The sequence below is a fragment of the Mandrillus leucophaeus genome, unplaced genomic scaffold (assembly GCF_000951045.1).
Source record: "Mandrillus leucophaeus isolate KB7577 unplaced genomic scaffold, Mleu.le_1.0 Scaffold14, whole genome shotgun sequence".
Lineage (NCBI taxonomy): Eukaryota > Metazoa > Chordata > Mammalia > Primates > Cercopithecidae > Mandrillus > Mandrillus leucophaeus.
In genome coordinates, this window is record NW_012101365.1 from 1,591,957 (window position 1) to 1,602,365 (window position 10,409).

A 10,409-nucleotide genomic window follows, 5' to 3' on the forward strand; every position below is an offset into this window, starting at 1 on the left:
TGTTTGTGAGCTATTAAAGAGCCCTCTGGCCTTCACACTTAGTTTTCAGTTGTTTGTTAGCTGCTTTCTAGGGAGCCAGGGCAGTCTAACAGCTAGCCAACTCTATTGTTCTTGTATATTTTGTGTTCCCCTTCCCAAATATCTGAATGTTTATACCAGTTTGAGTGTTCATCTCTGGGAACATTCTTCCAAGTCACAACTTGTGTGTTAACAGTTGGGCCACCAGCTTGTGTCAGGGCCTCTCATGCCTCACGTACTACCTGGGATGAGATCTTCATTGTCAGTCAGGCAATAAGTTACCTAGTTCCTAAGCCTTGTCTTACCTTCTGCTTTCTCAGTCAATTTCTGGTACCAGCTGTGCCAGTTTGATTCCTTCAGGAAGCAGCTGCTGAGACAGGAATATAAGAGATACATGAGGTAGGAGAGGACTTCTGTGAAAGGAAAGGGAGAGGGGGCACAATTGTCAGGGAGAGTCTCAGAGTGAGATGCAGGTCTGACAGAGTTTCAGACAACACAGTGAAGACTCAAACAAAAATTGTTCATTAAAGGAGTCCTGCATTGGACAGAAATGGCCAGGCCTTAGTGCTTATGTTATGAGCAGTCATTGGGTGGGGCTGCCCAGGAAGAGTGTGACTTCAGCTTGAAAGCTGGGCATCCTGAAGGGACTGCAGTAGGAGGCTGTCAGCTAACTGTGCACCTAGAAGCTGGTTGGAAAGTTATTTCATAAAGGTTGATATCAGTGACATACCTCCATGGCTGCCACATGTAATAAGCAAATGTTAGGTATTATTGTTAGGATGATTTTGATGACGTTTTTCTTTTTCCTTTTTTTTTTTTTTTGAGACGGAGTCTCACTCTGTCACCCAGGCTGGAGTGCAGTGGCGCCATCTGAAAGCTCCACCTCCCAGGTTCACGCTATTCTCCTGCCTTAGCCTTCCGAGTAACTGGGACTACAGGCGCCTGCCACCACGTCCGCTAATTTTTTTGTATTTTTAGTAGAGTCGGGGTTTCACCGTGTTAGCCAGAAAGGCCTTGATCTCCTGACCTCGTGATCCGCCCGCCTCAGCCTCCCAAAGTGCTGGGATTACAGGCGTGAGCCACTGCGCCCAGCCAGAGTTTTAACAGACGTATTTTAAATACATGTTTTATAGGAATCCACAAGTTTTTCATCTCTAAAAAATGACTTAATTTTTAGGGCTCAAAAATTCCGTTCTTCAAAAGAAATGTCCAAGTGTTTTCTTTTACAGCTTCGAATTTTCTGCATTTAACTACTTGGCTGTAAAAGAGCTGTAAAAGAAAACATGACATGACTGAACTACTTCATGTGTTACTGTCTTCCTCAAAAGAAAGTTTAAAAAGGAGTTCTTCCTAAATGTGGATCTCTAATACAATATCTAACACAAAAGAAGCTTTAAAAAGATAATTTCTTACTTGATTAGCTAGGAGTTTTTCTTAGTAAAAGCAAAAAAAGAAAATTTACGAAGCATAACACTAGGGTTCCTCTTCTACTCAAGATGTTTACTCAAAATGACAACAGTTACATCTTTAGGAGTATAATGTAGATACTAAATAAACCAATTTTTTTTTTTTTTTTTTTAAAAGAGTAGGAAGAATCAGAAGCTTGGGGAAATCCAGAATTTAAAAAAAAAAAAGAGATAGAAAAAAGAAAATAAAGAAGAAAAAAATGTCCTTCATTGCAACCATTTCATTGTCAATAGTGTCTTGGGCTGTAGGAATGAGATCTTGATTGTGATCTGTATTGACTATAATAAGGAGAAGGTGATTATCTTCTGTACTGATAATCATAGTCTTCATGTCTGTCATATTCACAATCATACCCGCTATCATAGTGAGAATCTGAACGTCTGCTACCGTCTTCACTGCCACCTTTACCACCACCTCCACCACCACCACTATGAGTTGTTCTGCCCGTGTAGATGCCCAGTGTAAGTGTGTGCCTTCTCTTGGTAATAGAATAATCTACCCGAATTTCTTCTATCATCCAGCTCTGTTCTATTTGCCCTTACCATGGCCTCCTTTGAGTCATCTATTCTCTCAAAGTATACAAACAAATCCTCGAGATCACCCAGTTTGTTGATTTTAAACCACATTGGCACCATTCAAAGGTCCATATCGAGAACATACTTCACGAAGATCTCTCTCTGTTATGTACAAACTAAGGCCAGACACTCCAAGGCAAGCGCTGGGATCTGAATTTGCCCTTCTGCCAGTATGTCTTCTCTGGTTAGACATTGGAGAATAACTTCGGCTCCTTCACTGCCAGTATTCTGGTGTATATGATCTACTTCAAGATCATCTCCTGTCAGAGAGAGTGGGATCTGGATCGAGTGTATAACGTCGATGAGAATGCCTCCTTGACCTCGACGTTGATTTTGATCTTGATAGAGAATGGGATTCAGAGTGTTTGGAAACACTTGAAGGACTGCGAGATCCTGACCGTCTCTCCAGTTTTACATGAGCAGGAGTTCCTGTTGGAGATTTTGACTGAGAGTGAGACTCATTTACTTAACCTAGGATCCATTTATTCTTCCAGATTCTTTTAATTCTACTTCACTCTTACTTTCTATTTCTCTTCATTCTTGAGTTTTTTGCTTTTTGTACTTTGTGTATTCTTCCCCAATTCAAACAATTCAAAATAGCCTTAAAAAAATTCAAGTGCTTCTATCCAACCAATCTTCTGTTTAATTTTTCCCCCATTCAAGTTTAACTTTCTGATCTGTAATACTTTACATTAGCCTTCTTTTATCTTGATTTATCTTCCGCATTCTTGGAAAAAGCTCTTCAATTTCTTCATGAACATTATGCCCTTGAAGTTGTTCTTCTCTACATCACTTATGTCAATGAGGCGCTCCCCAAAACTAAATAGGAGACAAGTCTTGGCTCAAGGGCTGACGGCCTAATCGACCCACTGACCGAACTGTGGGAGAGAGGAAAGAGTTGGCAACAATGGCCGCTCCACTCCACTCCCACTCGGTTGCAGGCTCCAGCAAAATGGTGCTGACCTATTTTATTTTTATTTATTAATTTTCTTTTAGTTTAGATCTGTTAGAGATGATTTAGTTTAGTATTCTAATATTCTAATTTGGTTAGATCTTTCGAATACTGATTCTTTGATCCAGCAGATTCAGCTGTCATAATTTTCTTTATCTCCATCACGTATTTCATTGTACCATAAATGGCCACATCCAAATCATTAATAAAAATGTTAAACAGGACCAGGTGCGGTGGCTCACATCTGTAATCCCAGCACTTTGGGAGGATCAGTGGAGCCCAGGAGTTCAAGACCAGTGTGGGCAACATAGTGAGACCTTATCTAAATTATTTTTAAAAAAATGTTAAATAGGATAAGTCCAAGAATCAAGCTGTAGGCCATGCCATTTGCAGTGTGCCTTCAGATGGATAGATATTTATAGTCAACACTGTTCAGCCTGTTAGAAATTGACCATATTGAATATGACCCACATTTCTACCTTTTTTTTTTTTTTTTAAAGACAGAGTCTCACTGTTGCCCAGGCTGGAGCATAGTGGCTCAATCACTGCTCACTGCAACCCCCGCCTCCTAGGCTCAAGCCATCTTTCCACCTCGGTCTCCCCAGTAGCTGGGACTATCGGTGCCAACCACTACACCCAGCTAATTTTGTTGGGTTTTTTTTTGTAGAGATGGATTTTCACCATGTTGCCAGACTGAATTTCTACATTTATTGCTTAAGACACAATGAGTATATATCTTTTTTTTTTTTAGATGGAGTATCATTCTGTAGCCCAGACTGGAGTACAGTGGCACCATCTCGGCTCACTGCAACCTCCCCTTCCCAGGTTCAAGTGATTCTGCTGCCTTAGCCTCCCGAGTAGCTGGGATTACAGGCATGCACCACCACGTCCAGCTGATTTTTGTATTTTTAGTAGAGACGGGGTTTTACCACGTTGGCCAGGCTGGTCTTGAACTCCTGACCTCCAGTGATCCGCCCGCCTCAGGCTCCCAAAGTGTTGAGATTACAGGCATGAGCCACTGGCCCAGCTGACAATGAGTATATATCTTTATACATCTATCTGCTGTCTGCCTGTCTGTCTGCGCCTAGCTGACAATGAGTATATATCTTTATACATCTGTCTGTCTGTTCGTCCATCCGTCCATCCATCCATCCATCCATCCATCCTTTGCACATACCCACCAGACCAAGGCTAACAAGGCATTGAAGCAGAAAAGGAAATGAAGCTATTTGGCTGTGGATGATTGCTGCTTTCACTTCTAAGTAAGTGCTTGCTTTTGGCTTTTATCTGCCAGTAATCAGCTGGGTGATCTTGGAAAAATGACTCAGCCTTTCAGGATTTGAGAATCTTAGCAATAAAATAATATGATTGGGAAGTTTGTAGAGACAAAGCAGAATGGTGGCTGTCAGAAGCTGTGGGGAAGGGGAAATGGGGAATCACTGTTTATTAGGTAGAGAGTTTCAGTTTGGGGAGATGAAAAAGTTCTGAAGATGGATGGAGGTGGTGGTTGCACAACTGTGTGGACACATTTAATGCCATGAAATTGCACACTTTTAAAAATAGCTAAAACGGTAAATATGTATATTTTACCACAATTAAAAAAAGAAATCCAGAAAATAAATTAAGAGTAGGCTGGTATTGAATAATAGTAACAATAATGTTAAGGAACCACTGCCTGTCTTGTTTTTAATTATATAAATATAATAAAAAACTTGTATCAGGCTTAATGGTGAAATACTGAAAGAATTTTTATTTAAGTCAGAAACAAAAGAAAATGTCCACCTTCACCATTTTTGGAGGAACTATCAGTGTAATTGTCTTAGACAAGAAAGAAAGATCATTAGAAAAAGGCAAGCGATTTGGTGGAGGGACCTCATTGAGATCTTTCAATATGAATTAGAGAAATGAAGGGGAAGGATAATGGGACCCCTGAACAGTCTGTGAGGGAGTGTTGTGTGTGTGCCTGCATGTGTACATGCATGTGTGTGTATAGAAGGGAACAGAATAAATCAGTTGAGACCTGGGGAAAAATATGATTGAATTACATGGCCTGCAGAATCACCATTGAGAATAGGTAAATGGGCGATAGAAGGCAAGTTTATGGAATGTGTGTATCTGAACTTTTCTATATGCTGCTTCAATCAGAGCACTTTCCTGTGAGCTCCTACTGGGATTCTGCAGTTAATAGAGGTTTTGCTGTTAAGAGTTTAGAACCATTAGCTTAGAACTCTGGATTCTTCTGGCAGAAAAGTTTACTATTTCAGGTTGATTTCAATAGTTAGTGGTCAGCATAGTTCCTAGAACATAGCAAAGTGATTGAAATTGTCAGAACAATCATTGAAGAGATGGGCATATAAATAATAATAGCAAACTTTGTCTTCTAGACTGTGTCATCAATTATTGGAGGATTGGAATCATACGTTGTATCCTACTTAGCTCCTCTTCTTTGAATCTCCTTCTGCTATTCGTGTTCTGTTTTAATGCCCTCTTTTCTTTGAAGTAACAATAGTTATGTGGAAAAAGGGGTGAGTTTGCATACTGTCACACTTTAGTATGCAGTAGAAGTGCCTTCTTCATATTTCCATTTTGTCACACAGAATATTAAAAAGACTTTTCTCAAGAGTTGAGATTTAACAAAGTTAATAATTTTTATTGCTTCATCAATCAAGTGAAACTGACATTTTAGAACAACTGAGAGTGCATGGCAGTGAAGAATAAGACTACCAGTATAGTTTGGTATTGCTGCCTTGATTGGTGCTAAGGTGCAAGCAGTCCTACCCATCATTGCTATTGCACTTTCACTCCAGTTGTCAGCATGGTGAAAAGGGCATACATACTAAGATGTGGATTCCCATGAGTCTGTGGACTACACTTTGAGAATCACTGGAGTAATCTGAACTCATCCCATTTTTTCTTTGAATGTTGCAACCTGAACTTGACCTCATAAGATTACCTAGCCTGTTTAAAAGTTTTTATAAATTCAACAACCTGGTTAGATAAACTATTGAGTGTTTAACTGATCTCATCATTTAAAAATGTTTTAATAATACAGTGCTTAATCTGTACCCTTCATGGTTTTTCATCTGAACACTTTATTGTTTGCTCATACGTACTAATTCTACCCTGATGATTAAAAACAAAAAGTTTTAGGCTGGGTGCGGTAGCTCATGCCTGTAATCCCAGTGTGAGGAGGCCAAGGTGGGAGCATTGCTTGAGACCAGGGGTTCAAGACCAGCCTGGACAACATCTGGTCCCATCTCTACAAAAAACAAAAAAGTCAGGCATGGTAATACGCACCTGTAGTCCCAGCTGGAGGCTGAGGTGGGAGGATCACCCGAGCCTGGGGAGGTCAAGGCTGCAGTAGCTGTGATAATGCCATTGAACTCCAGCTTGGGTAACACCAGATCTCAAGAAAAGAAAAAAAAAAGTTTTAAGGCTTGCCTTTCATACTTCTTTACTCTGAACAAATCTTTTTTAAAAAATGTAGCAATTGATCTTTATAAAAAATAATTCCCTTTAGCTTAAGAAAAATTATATATTGAATATGATTCCAATATAATTAAAAACATTTTTCAAAAGGAGTCATAAAAAGAAATGTCTGCTTTATTAAAGTTGCAGATTAGTACAAACACATGATATCAGTAAGAACTCTGCTATTGCCAGGATTGCTATAATTTAGGCCTCTTGTTTCTAAGTCCTCAGGCTACTGCAGTTGCTCTGTGCATCACATTACATAGCTCACCTTCTGTTTCCCGTTGAAGATAAAATGAGGCATAGGATGTGCAATGATCTAATGTTAGGTGCTTCCTTGACCTCATCAATCTTGGTGGATAAATAAGAAAAATACGTTTTAAGCTTTGAAGCATGATTTCAAGCACTTGATAATGTTTCAGTAGTAGTCTTGGTAAGTGGGAGAAGCCAGTGATTTGGCCTGCCTTGGATGGATAAATGAAACTGCAGGTTGCCATGAAGACCCGTCTCACTTAGAGCACATGAGATACATATGAATCCTCGCCTTGGTCATGTTCTAGAGGTGAATATTAGCATAGATCTAAAAATAATCTACCCTTTTACCCTGAGAAATGATGCCACAGTCACTTGTAGAGTACAAAAACATATAAAAATCTTGCCACATGTTGGTTACAGGACACCCACTTCTCAGAAGCACCTCATCAGAAAGCACATACGAATCATCAAATGTCAGTGCTTTAATTTTGATGTGAAGCCAATAAAGAGTACAGTAATACTTTTGATTCTGCATATCCAAACAAAGTCACAGCAACAAGCAGATGAACTAAAGATAACTTTAAGAGAGCCTGTATGATACCAGGTCCAAAGCAATGACCTCTCAGCATGCAGACAGCAGAATCACAGTTGATCTTTGGAACATTTAGATCCTGTGAGATGCTTGCAGCAAAAATCTTTGTTTCTGTAGCTTTTTGGAGAAGAGGAAAATAAATTTAGGATTAGTGAAATATTTTCAGCAGGCTCTTGAAAGGAGTTAGAAGTAAGTTGCATTATAGTATTATATGCATTTTGTCATTGTGTAGATCATAGAGTGGTTTCTGTGTGAAATTTGGGGCTTCCTTGGGAGTGAGGAGGGACTGCTTTCTTTTAGTATACTCATTAAAATCTGTCATAAAGCAAATTTGAAAATATAAACAAGTTTTTATTACAGATTAGATTCCTCCTCTTCCTCCTCCTCTTCTTCCTTCTTCCTTTGTCTTCCTCTTTGTCTCTCTCTTTGTCATCTAGGCTGGAGTGCAATGGTGTGATCTCAGCTCACTGCAACCTCTGCTGCTCAGGTTCAAGCAATTGTCCCGTTTCAGCCCCCTGAGTTGCTGGCACTACAGGTGCATGCCACCACACCCAGCTAGATTTTGTATTTTCAGTAGAGACAGGGTTTCACCCTGTTGGTCAGCTGGTCTTGAACTCCTGACCTCAGGTGATCGCCTGCCTTGGCCTCCCAAAGTGCTAAGATTACAGGCATGAGCCACTGTGCTTGGCCCCCCCTTTTTTTTTTTAGCAACAGGGTCTTGCTCTGTAGCCCAGGCTGGAGTGCAGTGGCTCAATTGTGGCTCACTGTGGCCTTGACCACAGGCTCAAACAAGCCTCCCATCTCAGCCTCCCAAGTAGCTGGGACCACAGGGACACACCACTGTGCCCGGCTAATTTTTTACTATTTTGTAGAGACAGGGTCTTCCTATGTTGTCCAGGCTGGTCTCGAACTCCTGGGATCAAGCAATACCTCCTGCTCAGCCTCCCAGAGTACTAGGATTACAGGTGTGAGCTACCACACCTAGCCAGATTAGATTCTTTAAAAGCAAATTCTAGATGAGGCATCAGGTTTCTTTTAATGTATTGAAATTTTGCTGTATTGATTTTTGCTGGAAATAAGTGGCAGTTGGCCAACCCTAATCTGACCCCCCCTGGAAACTCCTTCATCATCTGCTACTCTTTGCCTCCCTTAATCTGTGCTTTGTTCTTGCTGTCCCTCTGTTTTTAACTACCTTCCTGTGAATTCTCAAGATTACTCCCTGACTTCCAGATCTTGATGTGACTCAGTGAGACTTTCTCTGGCTGCCTTATTATGACCCCTAGCTGAGTGCTGTGACTCAGGCCTATAATCCTAGCACTTTGGGAGGCAGAGGCAGGCAGATTGCTTGAGCCCAGGAGTTTGAGACCAGCATGGGTAACATGGTAAAACTCAGTCTGTACAAAAAATAGAAAAAACCAGCCAGGCGTGGTGGTACACGCCTGTACTCCCAGCTTGGGAGACTGAGATGTGAGGTTCACCTAAGCCTAAGTGGTCAAGGCTGCCATGAACCATGATTGTGCCACTGCTCTCCAGCCTGGGTGACAGAGCGAGACACTGTCTGAATAAAATAAAATAAATTTGTAACCTTCAAATTTTCCTTTCCCTTTCTTTATTTTTCATCTTAACACATCATCTAGCATATCATATTTTACATTTATCTTGTTTATCATTCATTTCCATCCATTAGAATGTAATCTCTGAGGGCTCGGGTTTTGCCTGTTTACTTGCTCTTCCATCTCCAGTGCTTATACTCAAATTCAACAACCTTGTTAGATAAACTCCACTGAGTGTTTAACTGACTTAATTATTTTAAAATGTTATAATAGTAGAGGGCTTAATCTGTACCCTTGATTGTTCAAGGAACACAGTATCCAGGTGCTCAAGTATTGGTTGAGTGAATATTTATAAAAATATGAATTATGTGGAGATTTTTATTGTAATTATGTTGTAATGAGATTTGACCCCAAAACTTGCTATTATGAAGTATTTGTACCCTAACTCCTTGCTGTCCTCTTATTTTCAACTTGATCTAGGTCTATAGTAAGCTAATATATTTTTTGAATGGATTCGTCAATCAGTAAACCTCAATTTTTTTCCTGCAGAAATATATTTTTGTTATATGATGTAACAGTTATATACATTGAAACAGCCAGTAATTCGTTTTGACCTTTTGCAGATTTTACTTAAGAAGATTTTGAAAAATTTTATTGCTGTTTTTAAAAAAATTCTTCCTATCCTTGTTTAATAGTTCAAAGCTTTTCAGGACGTCTTCTCAGATAATTCTAAGCTATAATAATTGTTTCCTCTTAGTTTTTACAACATTAATTTATGAACATAGTATTATTTGTAAATCCATTGCACCATTTATTCATTTAACAACACTTATTGACCCGCTTACTCTAATTTGCTGGCATATAGTTGCTCATAGTAGCCGCTCATGATCCTTTGAATTTCTGTGATATCAGTAATAATGTCTCCTTTTTCATCTCTGTTTTCGTTTGAGTCTTCTCTCTTTTTTTCTTAGTTTGGCTAAAGGTTTGTCAATTTTATTTATCTTTTCAAAGAAACTGACATTTGTTTCATTGCTCTTTTGTATTGTTTTCATTTCAAGTTCATTTCTTTCTTTTTTCCTTTTTTTAATTTTCAAATTCATTTATTCTCTGATCTCTATTAGTTCTTCTAATTTTGGGTTTGGTTTACTCTTGCTTTTCTAGTTATTTAAGATTTGTCATTAGGTTATTTATTTGAAGGTTTTTCTTTTTTGATGTAGGTACTTATAGCTATAAATTTCCCTCTCAGTACTGCTTTTGCTGTATCCCATAGGTTTTGGCATGTTGTGTTTTCATTATTATTTGTTTCAATAAAATGTTCAATTTCCTTACTGGCCATTCAGGAGTATATTGTTTAATTTCCATGTGTTTATATAGTTTCCAAAATTCCTCTTGTTATTGATGTGTAATTTTATTCCCTTGTGGTCAGAGAAGATGCCTGATATTATTTCCATGTTTTTTGAATGTTTTAAGGTTTGTTTGTCACCTAACATATGGTCTCTGCTTGAGAACGATCCACGTGCTGAAGA

At 39.2% G+C, this 10,409-nt stretch overlaps 1 pseudogene; it reads right to left on the reverse strand.

Moving 5' to 3' along the window:
* Positions 1-1,711: 1,711 nt before the first annotated feature.
* On the reverse strand, positions 1,712-7,036 carry LOC105534940 (annotated as a pseudogene).
* Positions 7,037-10,409: the final 3,373 nt, after the last annotated feature.